The 23,055-nt window shown below is 40.8% G+C and overlaps 2 protein-coding genes and 1 pseudogene across 2 annotated transcripts in view; all 3 read right to left on the bottom strand.

Annotated features, from left to right (window-relative positions):
- AdipoR (adiponectin receptor) overlaps positions 1–11,626 on the bottom strand; it is a 47,480-nt gene extending 35,854 nt beyond the window's left edge. The window contains exon 1 of the mRNA XM_065218230.1: positions 11,519–11,626. The gene's annotated coding sequence lies outside the window, so the exon portion shown is untranslated. The remainder of the gene's footprint in view (positions 1–11,518) is intronic.
- Positions 1–23,055, bottom strand: part of LOC135698325 (tRNA-specific adenosine deaminase 2) — a 151,409-nt gene that overhangs the window by 111,934 nt on the left and 16,420 nt on the right. The gene's annotated exons all lie outside the window — the stretch shown is intronic.
- On the bottom strand, positions 16,837–21,055 carry LOC135698216 (uncharacterized protein K02A2.6-like; annotated as a pseudogene).

The following is a 23,055-nucleotide window of genomic DNA, read 5'->3' as shown; positions in this document are numbered from 1 at the left end:
GACATTGGCCCTTATTACCGCTGTCACTTCACGGTGAAGTGACAACTTATCACTCACGGTGAAGTGATTCCCATTTGATTTACACGGCAATCACTTCACCGTGAGTGACAACTAAAGCCTTAAGGGCTTAAGTGACAACTGGTCACTTCACTTCGTTTTCACCGTGAAGTGAAACCCGTAATAAGGGCCATTGTTAGGATATTCTGCAATAAAGCTTGAAAACCACAAGACATATTTCATGGGATAAAGCCATGCTGCTTCGAAGCCAAAATACCTCTGAAGAATTGGAAACTCTTGAAATTCGGGAACGTTCAAGAGGAAATACTGCTGTTGCTGCTACTGGTGAAGAGTCTGGATCGCACAAGGAGGTTGAGATCCAGTTCATGAATTGGGACAAGGAAATTCTGGAGCCGTACGAAATTTTCAATCGTCGGATGCACCGAATCAAGGTATCTTGTACTTCAACCAGCAAAACGCTTGTGGAAGTTTAAACCAGACGAAATTTCGATGATGCTGCCACTCTTTGCTGGGGAACCAAACGAAGACGTGTACCATTTTGTAGCTGTACTGGAAAGTTCAAGACGAGCGCTGTTTGTGAACGATTTTGTCATGAAGCTAGTGGTTATCAACAATATCAATGGTAAAGCCTGGTTACATTCACATCCGAATTGTATGTTGAAGAACTACAACAAAATAATAAGAAACTTGAAGGAGATTTTCGCTATACGTGTGAATACGTTCGATCTACGCATACGTTTGGATAAGTGGATCTGGTCTGGAAGAGGTGAATCTTTTGCCGAAAATTGCCAATCAAAACGGATTGTGGCCCAGAAACTGAAATTTTCTAAAAGTGAACCCGTGGAGCACATCGTTGAAGGCATTGAAGATTCAGTTTTGAAGAATCAAGCTCGAATGCAGAATTTTCGTACCGTACCGTCAAGCATTTCGTATGATTTACGGAGACGAACCAGCCCAGGGCTGAAAGTCTCCTTAATAAAGATATATATAAAAAAAAATCGTATGATAAGAAGCAACGTTTCAACTAGTTCGAAGAGACCAATCAGATGTTTTTCCTTGAGGAGAACAAACCGAGTTGATTGGTTTGTTCTCCTCAAAATATGAGGAAATGGACGATGAGGAAATCGAAAGTGTCAGGATGCCAAGGGGTAAGTCACTCAACACATGGTGCGAAAATTAGTTTCGGCACATCCATCGGCACAATCTCGTATGCATTGGATTGTTGAAAATAAAATGGGAGCACTGCTGGACAACTGTCATTGAATTTATTCACAACATTACGTGCGGTTTGACTGTATATTCAGGAACATCTTCTAATTGAATATACCAGAGGAACTCAGAGTCATATATATAAATACGACATGTAGGTTCTAGGTGTAGGCTCAAGAGAAAGAGGCAGTTAATCATACCCCATTAATATCCTTAATTCAAATAATGCTGCAACTCACACAAAACAAACTACAGAAGTTATATTCATCATCCTCTATAGTCGGTCTCCAAAAATGTTCCCCACCGGTTTCACCTCTTTCCGGCCGCTGATAGACCGTTGCTTTTCACATCACGAAAGGCTAGGTTTCTTGTCTGCCTTTGAGGGCATTATAAAACCCTAAACACACAGGACTTTTACTATCCTATGAAAACAAAACACCAACATTTTGCACACCGCCACTTCTCGCGTCATCCTCAATCCGATTTATCCTTGCGATTTCAAGTCAAAACATTCAAGGTGTTAGAAATACCGGGTTGCCATGGTGGGTATTTTACAAACAATCGTAGCTTGCTCTATGACCGGCACAATCGGTACACCTGCGGCACACTGACAAAAAAGATGACCCAAGATTGGTGTGCGGAGTGACCTACCCTTTGCAGGATGCCCGAAATGTAGTAATTCATAATCCTAGTAGGCAGACTGAGGCATTAAGAGTAGACATTTAGATTGTTAGGACATTCTGTAATAAAGCTTCAAACCCACATACAGAGATGGAAAATTTTCAAACAAGCATACTTCAGGGTGTTCACTGAACCAGGAAAATTGGGAGAACCGGAAATTTGTATGTGTCCTGTTGTTTATCTTTTTAAATCCTAATTTATTTTGATATTTTTTTTAGGACAAGAATTTTTTTAAATGTTGTTAATGTCAAGATCTTGATGATTGCTTGAATTGACTGAAATTTGAAATGTTTTGATTTTTTCGGGATTTTAAAAAATGTCCTAATCAGAAGATCTCAAGGTATTTTTTCGAGGTTCCAGGATATGAAAATTGGAATACTTGAGGTCCTAGAATCTTGAAAAATGAATTCTATGTTCCCCATTTTTCTAAGGCTGCGTTCCATTTGGTGAGTTTTTACTTAAATTTGACAGATAGAAAATTATCAAATAAACCTGCTAGAATAGCAAACTTATTTCTGACAGGCAAGAAATCAGTTTTGACAGACACGTCCTCGAAAATCGGCCAATCCACAACAGAGGGATTTTCTAACATTTTAATTTATTTTGGAAGTCTCAAATTTAAGTGAAAATTTACCAAATGGAACACAGCCTAAGTCCAAGATCTGCAATATTTTAATTTTTTTGGGATTTATAAAACTTTTTGATTCGTTTTTTGGATTTTTTTTTTTTTCAAATAAACCTGCTATTCCAGCAGACTTATATCTGACAGACAAGAAATCAATTATGACAGACACCTTCTCGAACATTGGTCGATCAACAATAGAGGAATTTTCGAACATATTAATTCATTTTCGAATAGTTAAATTTAAGTGAAAACTTACCAAATGGAACACAGCCTTATTTCTGGTGAATTTTCACTTAAATTTGACAAGAGATGAACTAGCCTATGGCTAAAAATCTCTATAAAGGGTGATACGGTCAAAATTTGGTCAATATCAACTTGACGTATTTCTTTCAATTTTGCATTTAAAAAACCTGAACACCCCTCATTTTGAAGGTGTGTGTGTGTAGAATGTTGCTCCTATTTGGATTTTGGAATTCACTCTTCAGTTGTCAAAATGCCGTCCAAGCAAGAAGAGCAGCGTATCAAAATTTTGCTCGCGCATCGCGAAAATCCGAGCTACTCGTTGGCAAAATCGCTAAAAGTTGCCAAATCAACCGTTACAAATGTAATTAAAGTGTTTGGGGAACGTTTGTCGACAGCCAGGAAGTCTGGATCGGGGGGAAATCGAAAACCGGAAGCCGCTGAGACGACAAAGAGAGTTGCCGGTAGTTTCAAGCGAAACCCTAACCTCTCTCTCCGAGATGCCGCAAATAAGCTGGGTGTATCGTCTACAATCGTGCATCGAGCCAAAAAACGAGCCGGACTATCGACTTACAAGAAGGTAGTGACTCCAAATCGCGATGATAAACAAAATACGACGGCCAAAGCGCGATCCCGGAGGCTGTACACGACGATGCTGACGAAGTTTGACTGCGTGGTAATGGACGACGAAACCTACGTCAAAGCCGACTACAAGCAACTTCCGGGACAGGAGTTTTATACGGCAAAAGGAAGGGGAAAGGTAGCAGATGTTTTCAAGCACATGAAACTGTCAAAGTTCGCAAAGAAATATCTGGTTTGGCAAGCCATCTGTACCTGTGGCTTGAAAAGCAGCATTTTCATAGCTTCCGGGACTGTCAACCAAGAAATTTACGTGAAAGAATGTTTGAATAAACGTCTGCTGCCTTTCCTGAAGAAACACGGTTGTTCCGTACTTTTTTGGCCGGATTTGGCATCTTGCCATTACGGTAAAAAGGCCATGGAGTGGTACGCCGCCAACAACGTGCAGGTGGTTCCCAAGGACAAGAACCCTCCCAACACGCCAGAGCTCCGCCCAATTGAGAAATACTGGGCTATTGTCAAGCGGAACCTAAAGAAGACCAAAAAACTGCTAAGGGCGAGCAGCAGTTCAAGGCAAACTGGCTTTCTGCGGCGAAGAAGGTGGACAAGGTGGCTGTACAAAATCTGATGGCAGGGGTCAAGCGTAAGGCCCGGCAATTCGGATTTGGAAAAGCGGAAGCCTAACTGAATATTTTTCCTGAATTTTATACTAATTGAACTTGAAAAAGAAATTTAATTTGATTTTTTAAATAAACGATTTCACCGATTTACACGCGTTTTCCCTTGACCAAATTTTGACCGTATCACCCTTTACTGATGAGACCAGAATCTCTAATTTAGTGAGAAGTTCAGTCCTCAGTTACAATCAAAGTCCAAACACCTGATGCTAAAGGCACTCCTTTTCTTTCTATCAAAATCTGAACCACGCTATTGTAACAGTCTCTTAATTTAGTAGAGTAACTGTCTTAGCGTCTTGAACAGTTCTTTGATAGAATCGAGAAAAAATAGGCACTCGCTCCAGCAGTCCCGGCAGGGCAACGGTGTACCATCCAAACCGTTCGGCGTGGTAAGTAAACCTTCGCGTGATTAAACAAGCTCGGGACAGCTTGTTTTAACTCCTCTGCCATCCGTGCCGAACAGTGAGGAAACTTCTATATTGTATAGATCCTGACGGTCCCGTCTTGTGATAGATCCGTCTTGTGATATAATTCCCATCTAAAATGTATACTATTGAACGGGTCTCGTCCATTTGAACAACTTTGCCGAAGATAGGAGACTTCTATCTGGTCTAGATCCTAGTTACCGCTAGTAGAACTTTATTTGTTCTCCGCTGCCACCTAGTGAGTCAATTCTCTACTGTTCACTACTGAACGAATCTTGTCCATTTGAGCAACTTTGCAGAAGACAGCAAACTACTATCTGGACTAGATCCTGAGTTATCACCAGAGTAACTTTATTTGTACTTGAACGCCACCTAGTGAATTAATTCCCAGCTAATATATGTACTACTGAACAAGTTGAACAACATGGATTTTTTGTTGTGTGGGTGTTAATAAACTGAACTGCACTGTCGCATTAATGGCCCTTCGCTCATTTTAAACTTCTATTCAATTTTCATACTGCCGTACTCTAACGGAACTATCTACCTACCCTCTTCTAAGACTATTATCTAGCTAATAAATTATCACACTAAAGTTTCATGTTAGATAGCATTTTCCAACCAACTCTGAAAATCGCAAACTTCGCGTGTGAAGTAACATAAAAATACTTTAAATGCTTCGGAAATTGCTGGCAATTTTTTGTTCCGTGACCCCATCCCTGGCACTCACGGTACTGGATGAGCTTTTGGAATTTTCCTACAGTCTTCCTGAAACGTGTTCCCACTTCACTCGAACATGGAGCATAAGACTACACTCAAAAAATTTATCACATATCTAATGGATGAAATCCATGTGAATTTCACATAGCTTTCCTGTGATCACATAGCTGCAAATCCCACCACAAAGTCACATGAATATTATGAGGAAGATGAAATTCATATGAAAAATCATATCAAATTAATTTGATCGCATAAATGTTATGTGAAATTTAGATGAATTCCATTCATTTTGCTTATGGATGAAAATCATGTTCGTTTCCAATGAAAGCTACATGAAAACTATTTTCGGTGTAGCTCTTTCCAAGGCCTTAAGGTTGTCTAGTTCACTAGACTTGAAGTGAACTAAATAAAAATCATTTAAAATCCCGTTGCGCAAATCGCCAGGACGGGATTTCATTTTCATTTTGATTACATGGAATGGCTCAACTCCAAATAATGTTGTCAATTAATCTTTGATTTGATTCAAGCATTCACCGCGACACATCTAAATCTCAATTCTAGTTGCTCAAAAAATCTCACACTAATAAATCGAACGAATAAATCTTCGAAAAATCTTCTTTCATTTCTTGCATCTACTTGCATCGCACATCATCTTTTTGCAGGAAATCTTCAAAATCGTGATAAATCTTCTTTCTATCTACTCAGCGCACGCGCAGCTAGCCACAGCAAAACACAATATTTCCTGCATCGTAGATAGAGTCGTCCCCCTCGGCTGGGCAGACCTTTCAAGACAACCTTGAACAGACGGTCAGTTTTGGTGTCAAAAATGTGGGTTGCATTTCAGTAAGGTACTTGAGAAGACGTTTGAATCCATCCAAGGTTTCAGCCAATAGATGTTATTCACCCCGACGGCCAATTTGAAGTGAATACTTGAATTTATCGAAGTTCAAAAGTTCCGTGCGAAGATCATGGAAATCGGAAGTGGTTTTCACAATAGGGGGGACCTTTTCCTACTTGCCATTAAATTTACTGGATTTTTTCCTGGATGATGGATCATTCTCATCATCCGTGAGCATATCAAATTGATTGCTCAAATAAATTCCATCATAAGGGGGATCAAGAGATTACCCTTTTCTTTTGCGTTTAGGCGCCATGGCGACAGTAAACTGTTTCTCCAAATCGACTTTCAAGCATATTGCTATAAGAATCCGAAGGATCGAAGAGGAATTTTCCAAATCGATATTCAAGCAGGATTACCTCGGGTAGGGTCCAAACAAGGATCGAAGAAGTGCTGTTTAAATTTGTGTTAGCTTTAGGTAGCAGTAACTATTCCTTCATCAAAAATCAAATAGATCCGCACGGCAAGAGAGCACGATGTGGACTGAACTTCTGATTTAATTTTATACATTTGTCTGCCAATATATCTGAGCTTGTTGCTTAATTGCTGACTTGAGGTAAAGGAACAGGAAGATTTCAAACTTTAAATGTTTGACTGGATACGTAAAAAAAACTTGAATATTGGCATCCCTGTACATCATACAGAATAAAAAGAAAATTGCGATTACCGTCAACAATTCGCGCCATTAAAATTAACTCCGCAATGTTTGTGATAGCACATCAGCCCCTTGGCGATTTTTGGGACATCATTTAATATGTAATGTTAATTGGTAGTTTTAGGAAAAAGTACAGAGATAATGATAATTTCGAATAGGGCATAGTCTTTTTGGCCCCTCAATATTTTCTATTTGTTTTAATGAAAGACGGGGTGACACAAAATAAAAATCAAATTTGCATCAACCTAAGCAAGATTTAAGAAATTTCAATAGAATGCTTAAGCACCGTTGGTTTAAGTTCATAGAACTATAGCTACATAGAAGTCCTATAAATTCCACGGAATCCTGAAATGTATTTTACACTTATTATGGCTCCAAATTCCCTGAGTGAATGTTTGAAACCACTGCAATCTCAGGTACATTATCATTATCATTATATTCTCGATTTCGTATTGAAATTCCCGACTATTCAATTCTATTTTTATATTCCAGTCATAAATCACGCTAAAGCTAATCTAATCGTGCAATGATAAGTCAATAGCCATTTTCAAGGATATTTATAGACAACATATCGTAAATAGAACGTAATTTCGATTACTGATATGATCGACAAAGCATATGTTCAAACACGTGGATTCCATACCTAGGCAACAAAAAAAAAAGTTGAATATTACATCGAGATTGTGCACCCAGGTAATTCCATCAGTTGTATAATAATTACGTTGAACGATGTGCATAGTTTTTGCGAACAAATTTACATTCACCGATGTAATTTTGAAATTACATCAATATTTAAAAAATGGATCTAATTATGGGTGACAGAAAAATTAGAAATTTTTGGTCAGCTCCATGGATAGGTCGTGAGGTCCATCAGTACCCCTGTTCGTATCATGCAAGCTGACCACCGTTTAATGTGTAGACAGCTAATCGCCTGGACACGTCCTTTTCCAGTCAGCTATGATATGGTTTATGAAAACAACTACCTTTCCAGGATTAAAGGGTGATACGGTCAAAATTTGGTCAATATCAACTTGACGTATTTCTTTCAATTTTGCATTTAAAAAACCTGAACACCTCTCATTTTGAAGGTGTGTGTGTGTAGAATGTTGCTCCTATTTTGATTTTGGAATTCACTCTTCAGTTGTCAAAATGCCGTCCAAGCAAGAAGAGCAGCGTATCAAAATTTTGCTCGCGCATCGCGAAAATCCGAGCTACTCGCACGCAAAGTTGGCAAAATCGCTAAAAGTTGCCAAATCAACCGTTACAAATGTAATTAAAGTGTTTGGGGAACGTTTGTCGACAGCCAGGAAGTCTGGATCGGGGGGAAATCGAAAACCGGAAGCCGCTGAGACGACAAAGAGAGTTGCCGGTAGTTTCAAGCGAAACCCTAACCTCTCTCTCCGAGATGCCGCAAATAAGCTGGGTGTATCGTCTACAACCGTGCATCGAGCCAAAAAACGAGCCGGACTATCGACTTACAAGAAGGTAGTGACTCCAAATCGCGATGATAAACAAAATACGACGGCCAAAGCGCGATCCCGGAGGCTGTACACGACGATGCTGACGAAGTTTGACTGCGTGGTAATGGACGACGAAACCTACGTCAAAGCCGACTACAAGCAGCTTCCGGGACAGGAGTTTTATACGGCAAAAGGAAGGGGAAAGGTAGCAGATGTTTTCAAGCACATGAAACTGTCAAAGTTCGCCAAGAAATATCTGGTTTGGCAAGCCATCTGTACCTGTGGCTTGAAAAGCAGCATTTTCATAGCTTCCGGGACTGTCAACCAAGAAATTTACGTGAAAGAGTGTTTGAATAAACGTCTGCTGCCTTTCCTGAAGAAACACGGTTGTTCCGTACTGTTTTGGCCGGATTTGGCATCTTGCCATTACGGTAAAAAGGCCATGGAGTGGTACGCCGCCAACAACGTGCAGGTGGTTCCCAAGGACAAGAACCCTCCCAACACGCCAGAGCTCCGCCCAATTGAGAAATACTGGGCTATTGTCAAGCGGAACCTAAAGAAGACCAAAAAAAACTGCTAAGGGCGAGCAGCAGTTCAAGGCAAACTGGCTTTCTGCGGCGAAGAAGGTGGACAAGGTGGCTGTACAAAATCTGATGGCAGGGGTCAAGCGTAAGGCCCGGCAATTCGGATTTGGAAAAGCGGAAGCCTAACTGAATATTTTTCCTGAATTTTATACTAATTGAACTTGAAAAAGAAATTTAATTTGATTTTTTAAATAAACGATTTCACCGATTTACACGCGTTTTCCCTTGACCAAATTTTGACCGTATCACCCTTTAGTAGGACCAAGTTCCACTAAGTTGTTAGATAACACTACCGCTTGAGTGATGCACCACAACTGCTGAGTAAATGTTCCGAGGTTTCACGTTCTATGCTACAGAAACGGCCGCTTTCACTCTGAACTCGACCAATGTTCTTCAAATGATATCTACTCGGACAGTGCCCAGTTACTAGGCCAGTGTTTATACTAAGAGCTCGTTCATTGAGCTCCAAGTGCTTTTTGGTATGTGTTACATTTGGAGTTATAAATCTTTTTGACTGGTTGCACTTCGTGACGGTCATCCAGTTGACCATCACCCTTTGTTCAGTTTGATATTCAACAATATGGTTCTGGGTCAATAAACTGTGAATTGGAACCTAATTTTGAGAGATCGTCTGCCCTTTCATTCCCTTCAATGCCACAGTGTTCAGGAACCCAATACAAGTTTACTGAGTTCTGTTGGCACAGCTGTCGGAACTAGAAAATACATTCCCAAACAATCTTTGATGTACATTTTGTAAGCACGCAGCGCTTTTAGTGCTGCTTGACTGCCAGAAAAAAATACAGTTTTTTGCATATCTATATTTTCTCCTTAGGCAAATAATTACACATTCAAGTATGGCCATGATTTCCGCTTGAAACACTGTTGGACAATGTCCCATCGCCACTGAAACGTTTGTCCCAGGGCCAAAGATTATTCCTGCACCTGTTTGTGTTCCGAACGCTAAGACCACCGACTTCCCAATCCGAACGTAACGTTTCACACACGTTGAAGGGAGTGTAATAGTTATCCTCCGGTTTCATCCAGTCCTTAAGTAAGTATTTACATTTAAAGCCTTAAAGCAGTTCTTTCCGCTTCTAGTTGCACGTATTCATGCAAAGGCAATAGATTGAGGATTGCATCTAACGCTTTTGAAGCACCCGTTATAGCAATACAAGCTAGACGTGGAAGTTTTGCCAGCTTCCTCTGTGCAGTAGTCTCCTTCGTTTTGGCCACCACACTAACGAAGCATAAGTTAATTTTGGACGGATTACTGATGTGTAAATCCACATTGTCATTGTTGGTTTCAAACCCCATTTTCTACCAACAGTTTTAGAGCACAACTACAGGGCACTGGTTGCTTTGTTGATCACAGAATCAATCTGAGCATTCCAATTCAACTTGGTATCCAATATAAATAGCTCCTAGGTAGTTGACCTGTTCACTAAGATGGATCTGTTCTCCTCCAAGCTTGAACTTCCTATTTCTAGTAAAAGGAACGATTACTACTTTTGACGGATTAATGTTTAGGCCCTTCTTAATACATCAAGATTGGGTAAACTTTAGAGCCTGTTGCATTTTTCTGAAATGATAGCGTCCAATTTTTCTCTTACTACGATGACTATATCATCCGCAAAGCCTCCAATTTCGAAACCTTTCGCCTCTAGGCTTCTTGGCAGATCATCTACAACTAAAGACCTCATTAGTGGTGAGAGGATTGCTCCTTGAGGACAACCTTTCGTTGTCAGCGAAGGTTTAAAGGCATACCGGGCCAGTAGGCAACCAAGCAGAATACCGTAGCTAGAACCCGTGCTCGAAAGCTGTATGACAACCTGCTGACCAAGTCCGGTGGGTACATACTAATGGATGATGAAACCTATGTAAAGGCCGACTTCGGACAGCTTCCAGGACCAACATTTTGCAAGACGAAGGCTCGAAGAGGTGTCCCTAGTAGATTCAAATTTGTTTTTGAGAATATATTCGCACGCAAATATATGATATGTCAGGGAATTTGCAACTTCGGCCAGAAGACAAAGGTTTTCGTCACTGAGAAAATGATTAACTCGGAGCTTTACAAAACCGAATGTTCCCAGAAGCAAATTCAACTTTCAGGATTCAGGAGAATCAAATTACTTAAAAATATGTTGGGTACGATTTAAAAACAAATATTCATTACGACCGGTTGTTGTATAGTCACCCCACTATGGCAGAGGCTTACTATTTTCATACATTTCAGAATATTTTTATTAATTATGGTTAAAAGAATGAAAATTCTCCTAGGTTTGTATTAAGATCAAATGCTAAGAAAATACTTCAGTCATCTAACATTCCGCAAAAAGTGATTCCGCGAAACGGGCTATTACACCAAATGTCACTCCGTGACACGGGTCATTCCACAAAATGTCGAACAACCAATCCAGTTGGTCAAGCTACACATTTGTATTATTTAAGTTTAAGAAAGGCTCATCTTGCCCCTTCTTCCCCAATGTTGGGGCTGTTGTTTGCTAAAAAATAGTGCAGACATAAATAAGACTGAAACAAGAGTCAAAACCATTTCAGTGTTTGTAAAATTGTAAGACGGTTGTTTACGCATGAAACGACAGAGATCACATACCTATTATGGTAACTGTGCGCACAGCTTAGGGAGGGAATTCGTTCGCACTTCCTGATATTCGATCCATACTCATAAAAGGTTCCAATGAGTGGTGGAAGCAGAGATAAGGTGTTGGTAATTAATTACAGTATCTACTTACCTTGCTGAAGGTACGATGGGGTTTCGTGTGAGTTGGCTGCTGCTGCTACAATCCACTGCTGGAGAATTGCACAAGATTAACTCAGCTGCTGGTTCCCACTAGCTTTTTTCTTCTTCAACTATGCCTTGTCTTTTGACAACTTCAATACCCCCGTTTTGGGATTTCACTTTTTTTTTCGCACTATGATTTGGATACTCTTGTCGAATTTTCACTGGCGCACAATAAACGAAGCAAGGTTCTCCAACAATAGAATTTTCCGCCGAGAAGACAAAGGCTTTCCTATATGCCTTCTGATTCGATACGCGGGTAAGTGGTAATATACAGCAGTGGGTAGCAGTAGCAGAAAAATCTTCCTACTCGGAAGCCATTGGCTTGTGGAAAAATAACACAGTCACCAACTGCAGCACCCAAATCTGGCACGGATTACGTGATGGCCTACACACTGATTGCGTTCTTTCTATTCGCCTTCCGGAGAGACACCCAATAAAAACGAGAAAATGGTCGTAAACAATGCACCCGCGACGCAATCGACACCAAATTATAAAAAACGGGATCTATTTTTTTCCTTCGTCGTCACTCACTTAAGATTTTATGCGTGTCCGATCGACACGGGTTCGTATTCTGAAAAAGAAACACCAGTGCCAGTCCTCACTGGTCACAGGCAGAGGAGAATATGCGAGGAAAAATCGATCGACTTGTGCGACACACACGCACACCAAAAGTAAATTTTACACCAAACGTCAAAAGAGCACGAAGAAGCAGAGAGAGAATGGAAAACAAACAGCTGTCAGTGCTTGTCACACAGTTAATTCAGATAAACCGAAGTTGGTAAAATTTTACCGCGGTTTTGAACAGCTGAAAATGTCGATATAATTTCAAATGACCGTTATATATATTTATATGTATGTATGTATATATATACAATCCAACTTCCACTGTCCGGCAGTGTATTTATGGAAGAAAAATGTTTGCAATATAATCTATTATTATCTTATATTCCATTGCATTGCACATCCCATTGCTAACAATTTTAGCCCGGAAGTTGAAAGGTGATACCCGCATAAACGTGAACCATAAATTGACCTTACTTAAAATGGTTGAAAATTGTTTATAATCCCTGCTAAACTTCAACTGAAATGGTTATGGAACTTTACATGAACGTTTAATGATAAAGTTTCAACCTTATGTATTGTGGTTTTTTGGAACTGGACCTTACAAATAATGGGTTGTTAAGAACCATTACCGTTCCAAATTCTTGTTTTCTCCATACATTTTCGGAAAGAGAACTATATTAGAACCTTTTAACTTATGGTTTGAGAACTTTAATGGTAATGGTTATGGTAGTCAGTAAGGTCCACGAATGGTTTTGTAACATCGATCAACTTTATGTGGAATATATCGCGAATTGGTTGCCTGTAATTTACTGATTACCAATTCACGATATATTCCACGTAAAGTTGAGCGATAATACAAAACCATTAATGGACCTTACTGACTACCATAACCATTACCATTAATGTTCTCAAATCATAAGTAAAAACGTTCTTATATAGTTCTCTTTCTGAAAATGTATGGAGAAAACAAGAATTTGGAATGGTAATGGTTCTTAACAACCCATTATTTGTAAGGTCCAGTTCCAAAAAACCATAATACATAAGGTTGAAACTTTATCATTAAACGTTCATGTAAAGTTCCATAACCATTTCAGTTAAAGTTTAGCAGGGATTATAAACAATTTTTAACCATTTTAGGTAAGGTCAATTTATGGTTCGCGTTTATGCGGGTAGCATAGAGGTAACTCTAAGACTAGTAGGTCCCGAAGAAAATCATTATTATTTTTGGCTCACTCAGTACCAGAACAACGGTCCCAAGCAGTCCCAAGCTATTTCACTCACCCCTGCATGTTCTGCATGAATCCACACACCCCTGATGTTATCTGTCAAACTTTCATAGCGAATCAAAACAAACATAGTGTAGTAATAGAATTTCAACTAGAATAGGGTACGTTAATCGTTTGCTTGGGACCAATAGGCTACTAAAGTGGTGAGCCAATTTAAAATCGTTAGTTTCGTATTGATTGTTGGTGATATCTCTGCCCAACTAACATTTTCAGCTTTATAAGCCAACTTTTCCAGCGATGTGCTGTAAAGTAGCTGAAATAAAGCTGCAGAAACAGCTACAAACAGAAGCTAGCAAAATAGTTTTGGAGAGCGTTTACTCAACTTTTTCACTACCATTATTCAATTTGTCAGTCGCACTGAATAACAGCAGCCAATAAACGCTAATGTCACTTCTATGCAAATATTAATCAACTTTCAAATTGTAGCTGCAAAACAAAGCTAATAAAGTGAATATATTACTCATTTGATGGCTTCTACACAACCAACCACACTTGTTGAATAACATAAACAACAAAAGTGCTTTTCAGCAACTAAACAACCTGCACACTTGCAAAAAATCACCGACTTCGGTAATTCATTTACCGAATTCTCAACAGCTGAACGGTCGGTAATGTTTTCGGTAATCGAGAACATTACCGAAAAATCTGTAAAATGGATCAGCAAAATTAGCTGTCAAATTTACCGAACGATTGGTAACGTTTACCGATGTGCATTGCTTGATTTGTAGTCGACTTTACCGGAGAACTGTAATTTTGAGAACGATATGCAAATCGAAAATTACCGAGAGATCTGTAATTTTATAAAAAAGTAACCGACTCAACTGTAATTTGCTTTAATATTGTTTCAAGGTGGCGGTCACTGCAAACCATGTAAAAATTTGGCTGCTGTCGTGATCAATAAGTTAGTGTTGCAAATTGCACCACCAATGAACAAAACCGTTTTTGACGGAAGGCTTCGGCGCTACACTGAAAACTAGAGTTGGTGTATAATGAGTCACGCCAAGAGTGAAGCCAAGTCTACCTATTGAACTGTCAAACCGGCTACCTATCGTGCAAAGTAAATAAACATTACGATGCTATGAAAGGTCCACGAAAGGTATTGCAATAAAATATAAAATATAATCGAAGAAATGAGCATAAACACGCAGTGAGCGCTAAATTGTCATGGGATACGCTCGGTAATGATTAGTGATGAGAATTTCTACTATTTTTTGTTAAGATAATTTGACAAAATCACTGATATAATGATTTACTACAGCCGCAATATTTTTTCTCTCGCTAGAAGTCATTTGAAGTTGTTGTAGAAGTCCTCTGTTGCCAAGTGAAAAGAATGGGAATTTTCCGAAAACCGTGATGCGAGTTCAACTGTTTTTCTCTTGGCGTGACTCATTATACACCGACTCTACTAAAAACAAGGAAGCTTTGGAAGAATATTCCAAATGCTGTTTTCAGATCGTCGCCAACGGGAATGGAACTTGGACCGACAGAAAAAAAAAGCAACAACATCGGCCATCTGTAATCGGTATTTATTTAGATAAAGAAAATTAATTATTTACGGAAAATATCTACGATTCACTCATTTTGGTGTTGAATAACAGCCTCCATAATTTCACCACTTTTTATTTTTCACAGGCACGAACGCTTTTAAAGTTGATCGAAAATAACAATATGGTGCATTTGACGTTTACCTAGACCATTACCGAACTCAGTAATGGAACGCTTTGTTTACCGAAACTTCAGTAAAATATTTCACCGAAGTCAGTGATGAAGCTGATTTACAGACCTGCCGGTAAAAATGTTTACCGTTTTCGGTAAATTAAAATGAAATTACCGAAATTCGGTCATTTCATTTACAGTTTTCAGCAATAAAGCGAGAAAATACCGAAACATCTGTAATTTTTAGCATTACCGATCTAAGACGGTAATTTTTTTTACCGAACTCAGGGTCTCTGTTTAAGTGTGTGTACTCAGCTAATAAACTGTGTTAGCGCTACTTTAGATGCCTTGTTACAGTCAACTTGGTTTATTTTTAGACGTGTGCAGTTTTACAGTTTTTACTCTGCTCCTTTACAGAGCTGAAGTAACTAGTCGAGAAAAGTGATTCATGTGCACTATTGGCGTTGACGGCGACTCTGTAACTCTTTACTCCTATGAGAAAATCCATAAGCAAACGTCAGACTGTGCGTAAAACATGGCAGACTTTGTACTATCCTTTCACTCCACCGAAAATTCCCATAAGAAACTGTCTATATTTGCTGGAAGAGCAAATTTTTCGACGGTGCCGTCAACGCCAATTATAAAGCCTCTACGCAGTGATCTTGTTGTAGAAGGGCATGTAATTTGTTTACATCAGTTCAAAGTGTTGGCGTAGCTAAGTTGGTAGTGTCAAGGTTTTTCAATGCGGTCGTCTCGAGTTCGATTCCAGGATTCCGGTGCAAGGTAAATAAATTCGGTGGTGTTCTAATTTCGATTGATTTGATTCACAGTAAAATAAACTTAATAAAATCCTCCGACAAAAAAGCGTTAAACAATTTTTAACCCGGCTTCCAGAGAAAGCTGTGTATTGATTATTGGATAACCGGGAAAAAGTTGAATAAGCGCCTTTCAAGTTCATACACAACTAAACAGCAGGATAACAGCTGCATAGAAGCGTAAATGGATATGCGATAAGAGCTTGTCCCAACCGGTCCCAACAGTCATACGTAGCTGACTTAGTTCGCCAGATTTGCTTGTAAAGAGGTTGAGGTTTCCTCATATCGTATAACATTTGAATACAGCTTGAGGATGTATAAATGAAATGAGTAAAGCGTTTACATTGCGAAAATTGTTAGTTGGGTGTTGAGATTCAGTAACCTATTTCAGAATGCCTGGTCACTCACGTCCATTCCCAGGTTACTTTCACTTACAACAAGCCCCTCATACACGTAATGTAAATGTATATTGGTACTGCGTGTACACTTCCATCATCAACGCAATTCCTGCTTTGTAGATGGCACGTATTTAGTAGAATGCATTTCATATTTTTATTTTGAAGTGTTCTTCTCAAAGAATTAAGGAAGTTTGAGTGCTTCTAACTATACGTTTATTCAGGTTGACATCTACACTTCGAATGACTAATGTTTCCATCTCGGTCGCAGCTGTAGGTTGCTGCGATTACTTGAATGGAACATCGTGATTACTTGGATGGAACATCTCCCAGATTCGACCGCACGTTGCTTCAGTTGATTGGCATGAGAACGGATGAGCCGCTGATTATCCTCCAGGAAAACGTTGTAGTTTGGCTTTTCCGACACGCTCGATTACTGTGACAGCCTGCCATTTCCAGGAATTTGCTTGATAGACTTGAGCATATACAGCATCACCCGGAACGAACTCCCTTGAAATCGCTCCATGCTTCTTGTTGAAATGCTTGTTTTGCTCATCTGCTTTTGGTTGTGCTGCTGATTGTTGCGGTAGTAGCATTGACGAAACTGTGCGGACCGGTCGTCCGAACATTATTTCTGCAGGAGACTTTTCACCACAAACGAAGTTACAGACGACATACTGGCGAAGAAATCCATTAAAATAATGTGGTTCACTGTAATAGAATTTTCTTGGAAGCTTGTGCCATCATCCACCAGATGGGTTAGTATTTTTGTTTTGATTTGAACAAAGTTGATTTTGTGTACAATGATTCTTTGACAGTGTGCAAAGAGTGCGTATCATTTTGTCATTTTTTTATGCATTTCAGTTTTGAGTAGAGTGAATGAGATAGAACCAAAACATTCTAGTACATTTGGTGAAAATGCTAGTTCAATCTAATAGTAGTGTTGCCATGTGGTACAATCCAGTAGTAGTGGTGTTGCCATGTGGTACACTGAAAAATTGAAATAGCAGGTTAGTCACCAAAGTTTTCGAGCCGCTCCGTCTGTCACTTCGTTTGTGCTTTTCACCTCGCTTTTCACCTAGGTCAGCCGTTGGTGTTGACCTGTAAACTTGCAAAAACGTCGGCAATGCTTTCTCGAGTGTGTCTCCTCCCGATCGAATCTTCCGAAGAGTGCGCTTCAAGGTGTCCACGAACCGTTCTGCTAACCCATTTGATTGAGGATGGAATGGTGCTGTGCGGACGTGGTGAATTCCTTGATTCTCACAGAAATTCTTGAACTCGTAGCTGGTGAACTGGGTACCATTATCTGAGACGATGGTTTCTGGCACGCCAAATGTTGCGTAACTTGATTGTTGTTCTTGTCGTTGTGGTTTTAGTTGCGTATACTTCGGGCCATTTGGTGTACGGGTCGACAACTACCAGGAAAAATACGCCGTCCACAGGTCCTGCGTAGTCAATATGGATGCGTGACCACGGCTTATCAGGGATGGGCCACGATTCAAGCGTTTTTTTGACTGGTGCTTTTCCAGCAGTGCAGCAGGGAGTGCATTACCGGACGAAATGCTCGATGTCGTTGTCGATTCCGGGCCAGTAAACGAAACTGCGTGCAATAGACTTCATTCGTACCATGCCGGGATGTCCGCGTGGAACTGCTTCAGGATTTGCCTTCTGAACTTGCTCGGAACGACTACCCTGTCGTGGAACAGTATACAGCCATCGACGTTGGTGAGAGACTCCCGCCTGTTAAAGTAGACTCGAATCTCTGGATCTTCGACTGATCGTGCATCGTTTGGCCAACCCTCACGAATAAAGTTGTTTGGCACACAGGCAGATGAACCGCTTGTAGTGGTTCATCTGCCTGTGTTGCACTTTTGATGTCTGCGAACGAAACTGGTACCTGCTCGATAGTGTTTTGAATAATGCTCACCATGTCTTTTTCTAGGGATATCGCTGCCACAACGTACTCCTCTTCTTGCTGCTTAGAACGGTCGATGAGTCTTGACAGCATGTCGGCACATCCGAAGTCGTTGGTAGACACGTGCCGAATGTCGAAGTCGTAGTTGAGAAGCATCAATGCCCATCGTTGAAGTCGATTTGCGGTGTGCAAAGGAATGCCCTTCTTCGATCCAAAGATTGATAACAGAGGTTTGTGATCCGTGAGCAGAGTGAATCTGCTCCCAAGGAGGTACTTGTGAAACTCCGTTACCGGCTGCCCGTAACCTTTCTCCGCTGGAGTGAGGGATCTTGATGCGTACTGGATTGCCTTCCCTAATAAAAAATAACCATAAACGAACGATAACCCAAATCATTGAACTATTCCACAAATGGTTTGGATGATACCCAGAACACGTCGTTAAGCAAATTAACCATACAATTTTTATTAGGGTTCAGATGTCCATTCGAAAATTCATGGAAGATGACTGCACCGATGCCCGTGCTGGAGGCGTCCGCTGCTACGATGATTGGTAACTTCGGGTCGTAATGCGTCAACAATATATCGGACTGCAGGACTTGCTTGAATTGCTCAAAAGACCGTTGGCAATCGGAATTCCACTGCCACTTCGAATCCTTCTTGAGTAATTGGTCGAGAGGATGACGAAGTTCATGGATGTTGTGCACGAATCTGCCGTAGAAATTAGCGGCTCCCAGGAACGATCGCACTTCGGAAACATTGGTGGGTGCCGGAATAGAGGCGATGGCTTGAAGCTTCTCTGGATCCGGACGGATGCCGTTTCGATCGACGATATGCCCCAAATATCTGATTTCGGTTTGGAAGAAATGGCACTTTTCCAGCTTGACATGGAACCCATTTTCCCTTAGACGTTGTAATAGCTTGTCTAGTGACGCCTTGTGTTCCTCCCAGGTTCTTCCGAAGATGATAGCGTCGTCGAGAAACGACTGAACACCAGGAATGTCGGCTTTAATGCTGTCAACCAGACTTTGGAATGTTCCAGGTGCTGACTTCACCCCTGGAGCGAGCCGGTTGAATTGGAAGAGGCCTCGATGCGTGTTTATGGTGAGGAGCTTCTTCGATTCTTCATCTACTTCCACTTGCAGGTATGCATCGGAAAGGTTGATGATGCTGAATATGGTGCTTTCGTTGAGCTGTGCGAAGATCTCCTCCGGGGTAGGTAGAGGATAGTGGTTTGCTACAAGCGCTTCATTGAGTCCCGTGGAGTAGTCCGCACAGATGCGAACTTTACCATTCGGCTTGCGTACTGCTACAATCGCAGCGGCCCACTCTGAGAAATCGATTCCCAGAGACTGAAGACGTGTTAATTCTGCATCCACCAGCGGAATCGTGTTGAACGGAACTGGTCGCTTTGAACAGAAAACAGGTTTGACGTTAGGTTTGAGGAATAACTTTACCTTGGTTTTCTTGCAGTGGCCCAGCGAGTCGTCGAAAACCGCCGGATGCTCGGCTTGCAACTGTACTCTAGCTTCGGCGAAACATGGTCTGGATACAGCAGAAACTTGATTGCAGAGAGTATCGAACGGAACCGACCACAGGTTGAACATGTCAATCCAATCAATACCCATTACGTTGAGATCTGGTGATGACGTTACGAAACACTGACCACGCTTGACCATGTCATTGAGGCCTGCTTCACAATGTAATTCTCCGATGAGAGCGAGTGGTCCACCAGATGCGTTGGAGGCTTCGATCGATGATGGAGTTAGCTTTGGTCGTCTCAGTTGCTGCCAAGTTTTCTTGGAAATCACCGTGATATCACTTGCAGAATCCAGTTGTAGCGAAGTCATGACACCGTTGATGTTGATGGTCACATACTTGCGTTTCCGGTTGCTGTTTGCGATGTGCTTCACGAAAATTCCCTTGGCTTGAGATCTGGGACCGGCCTTCTTCTGGAACTGCTTCTTCTCTCGAGGTTGAGTTGAAGAGTCGCTTGAAGAATTCTTGATGCAGCTACAGTAGCCTTCTTTATGACCGATGCGGTTACATACTTTGCAGAGATGATCAGAAAATGGACAGTCACGGACGTAGTGCATCTGACCACACTGCCAGCATGGAGTACGAGGAGTGGACTTGCTTTCCGTTTTCAGTGGACGATGCTGGTTTCCGGGTTTCTTCTCCGAAATGCTATGGACCGAATTCTTCGAACTTGATGGATGTTCGATCATCGTAGTGTCCGACTTGATGTTGACGAGCCGCTGGAACTCGTCGATCAGAGTTTGAATTGTCACCGGAGCATCAGCCGTTTCACCTTCAATCCGGGATAGAAGCCTTGCTCGAATGTCCGCGTAGCGTGGTGCTTTGAGACCACAGACGAAAATCAAGCACTTGAAAGTGATCAATCTTCAAATTCTGGAACTCTAACTCTTCACATAGTCTGTTGACTTTTCCGCCATAGGTGATTATGTCGTCGGCCTCGGACTTGAGTAGCTGCATGCACTGGTAGCGTTTGTGGAATACGGAGGTCTGCCTGCCGAAGATCTTTGTGAGTGTCTTGACGGTATCGGCAAACGTGACATCCTTTGGTAGTTTCGGAAGGATGTAGTTGACGTAGCGACTGTGAGATGACGTGTCCAACTTCCGGAGCTGAAGCCTAACTTTTGCTGCGTCGTCCAGACTTCGTGCGTCGCTTTCAAACAAATCCGAGTAACGGGCGAATGTGGTGCCGTTCTCCGGATCGAAGCAGAACGCGCTGATGTTCGTCGACAGGGAATCCAAAACTTGCTCTGGGTTCTTCGTTTGTCGCCGCCATCCTTCCTCGGTTCGATTCTGGAATTTCTTGAACTTGTGAGCTTCCATAAAAATCCTCGTCGCCAACTGAAGTGTTCTTCTCAAAGAATTAAGGAAGTTTGAGTGCTTCTAACTATACGTTTATTCAGGTTGACATCTACACTTCGAATGACTAATTTTTCCATCTCGGTCCCAGCTGTAGGTTGCTGCGATTACTTGTGTTTCGCACGTGTTTTCTCTAAAATAAACCCTGATGTTAACCATTATAAAATCTTCTCAATATTCGTTCGAAAAAAGAAATCTAGTCTAGCCCAAGAATCTTGAGAATTTTTAAAAACCCAAATCTTATGTTTTGAAGAAATAATTTTTTTTTTAATGTGGTTGTTTCGAGAGTCGAAATGACTTTTGTCACTAGTGCAGTGAGAAAAGTCACATCGTGGTCACGTGACTCTCTGTACACGACGTGAATTTTCTAACTTCACTAGTGACGAAAGTCACCTCGACTCTCGCAATAACCTTTAACTTTGCCCCGATTTGTCATCGAAATTTAGGAGTTTTTCCCGGTGACTTTGAATTCTCGTTTTCCCGGTTTTCCCGATTTCCTGCACACTTAAATTTTTTCGCCGAGATTCCAACAGCCAAGTAATTCTGCAATTTATTTTGCTGAGATTCAGTCGAACAATTGCCGAGACTCAGCTAACAAATAACATTTTGCTGAGATATCAGCTAACAGATATTTTGCAGAGATATCAGCAAAAGTGAATGCTGTGAGAAGCAATCACGCTTACCACTACACCACCGGCGCCGCTATTTCACCGATGCTTAATAGTGTTTGAATCGCTAAAAATTCTTAACAATGCGGAGGACAAAATTACACTATATCCAATGCAAACTCGTTTTTGTTTGTATTTACATTATCTGATAACATAGAGCTGCCAAATAGATACGGTGTCCAAAACAAACATAGATTTAACTTGTAGGGTAACTACTTTGTCGTGAAAAGGTATGGTAGGCTTAAAACGAAGAAAGTGCATCTTGCCACAACGGTGCATGTTACCCCAGCTACCGATAGGTAGACATACAGTAATTACGCTGATTTTTGGTATATAATTAGTGTCAATCATAAACTAGTTATCAACAGAAAATTAGCTCAATTGGTTGAAGGATAGCCGAAAAATAACATTGGGTGGATGGTACCACCCACCGCATATATTAGGGGTTTGATAATATTCATAATCTTATGACATGATCAAGCACCTGTTTTGTGGACATTGTGAAATAAACTATCGTTATTCATGAGTTTCCTTATGCTTTTTAGCCACAAAAAATCGGTATGAATTTCATTGATTTGTCTTATGAAAAATAATGATGTAAACCAAATAATAAAATGGAGTCGACTGGGATCGAACCATGAACGGTGAGATTACGGGGCCCGTGCCTTCTTAGGAAATGGAGAAGGCAAAAGGCGTTTAAAAATTACCTCGTTTAAGACGATAATCATTCATAAAACACGCTGCTGGGTTTAGACTAGGCAAGTCAAATGATCAACTCAGTTGAATTCAATTGGCTTGAAAAGTTGAGCCTGGTTCAACTTTTTTCAATTCAAGTGAGTTGATCAAGTCAGTTGAATGGCATGGTTTACACGTTCGATTCGCGTTCAAGTCAGTTGAATTCAACTGACTTGATCAATTGACTTGCCCTGTCTAAACCCAGCTTTATGGTATTCATAAGTTTCGTTCAGAAGTCGTGCCTTATGGAATTCTCAAGTTTATTTTTCTCACTGCGTAGCTATAATTTTAGTGCTCTATTCCACGTATTCCAAGTCTTGTAGTTTGGATTTATTATATAAACAAACCATGCACGAGTGCGGATTTTCGATTATATTCAAAAACTTTCTATGGGACCATGAAATTTATCATTTAGTGGTTGTTGCGTCCAATTCCGTTCAGTGGTTGCAAAGAAACACGTACTAGAATATTTTCGTTACACACACAGTCATTTTCCGATCTCGTCGAGCTGAGTCGATTAGTATATGACACTCGGCCATCCGGGCCTCGGATCGAAAATCG

This window comes from Ochlerotatus camptorhynchus, unplaced genomic scaffold (assembly GCF_037179485.1).
Source record: "Ochlerotatus camptorhynchus isolate MF236.1 unplaced genomic scaffold, CSIRO-AGI_Acam_v1.1 ptg000084l, whole genome shotgun sequence".
NCBI lineage: Eukaryota > Metazoa > Arthropoda > Insecta > Diptera > Culicidae > Ochlerotatus > Ochlerotatus camptorhynchus.
Note: the sequence above shows the minus strand (reverse complement) of the source record. Positions and strands in the feature narration are given on the sequence as shown.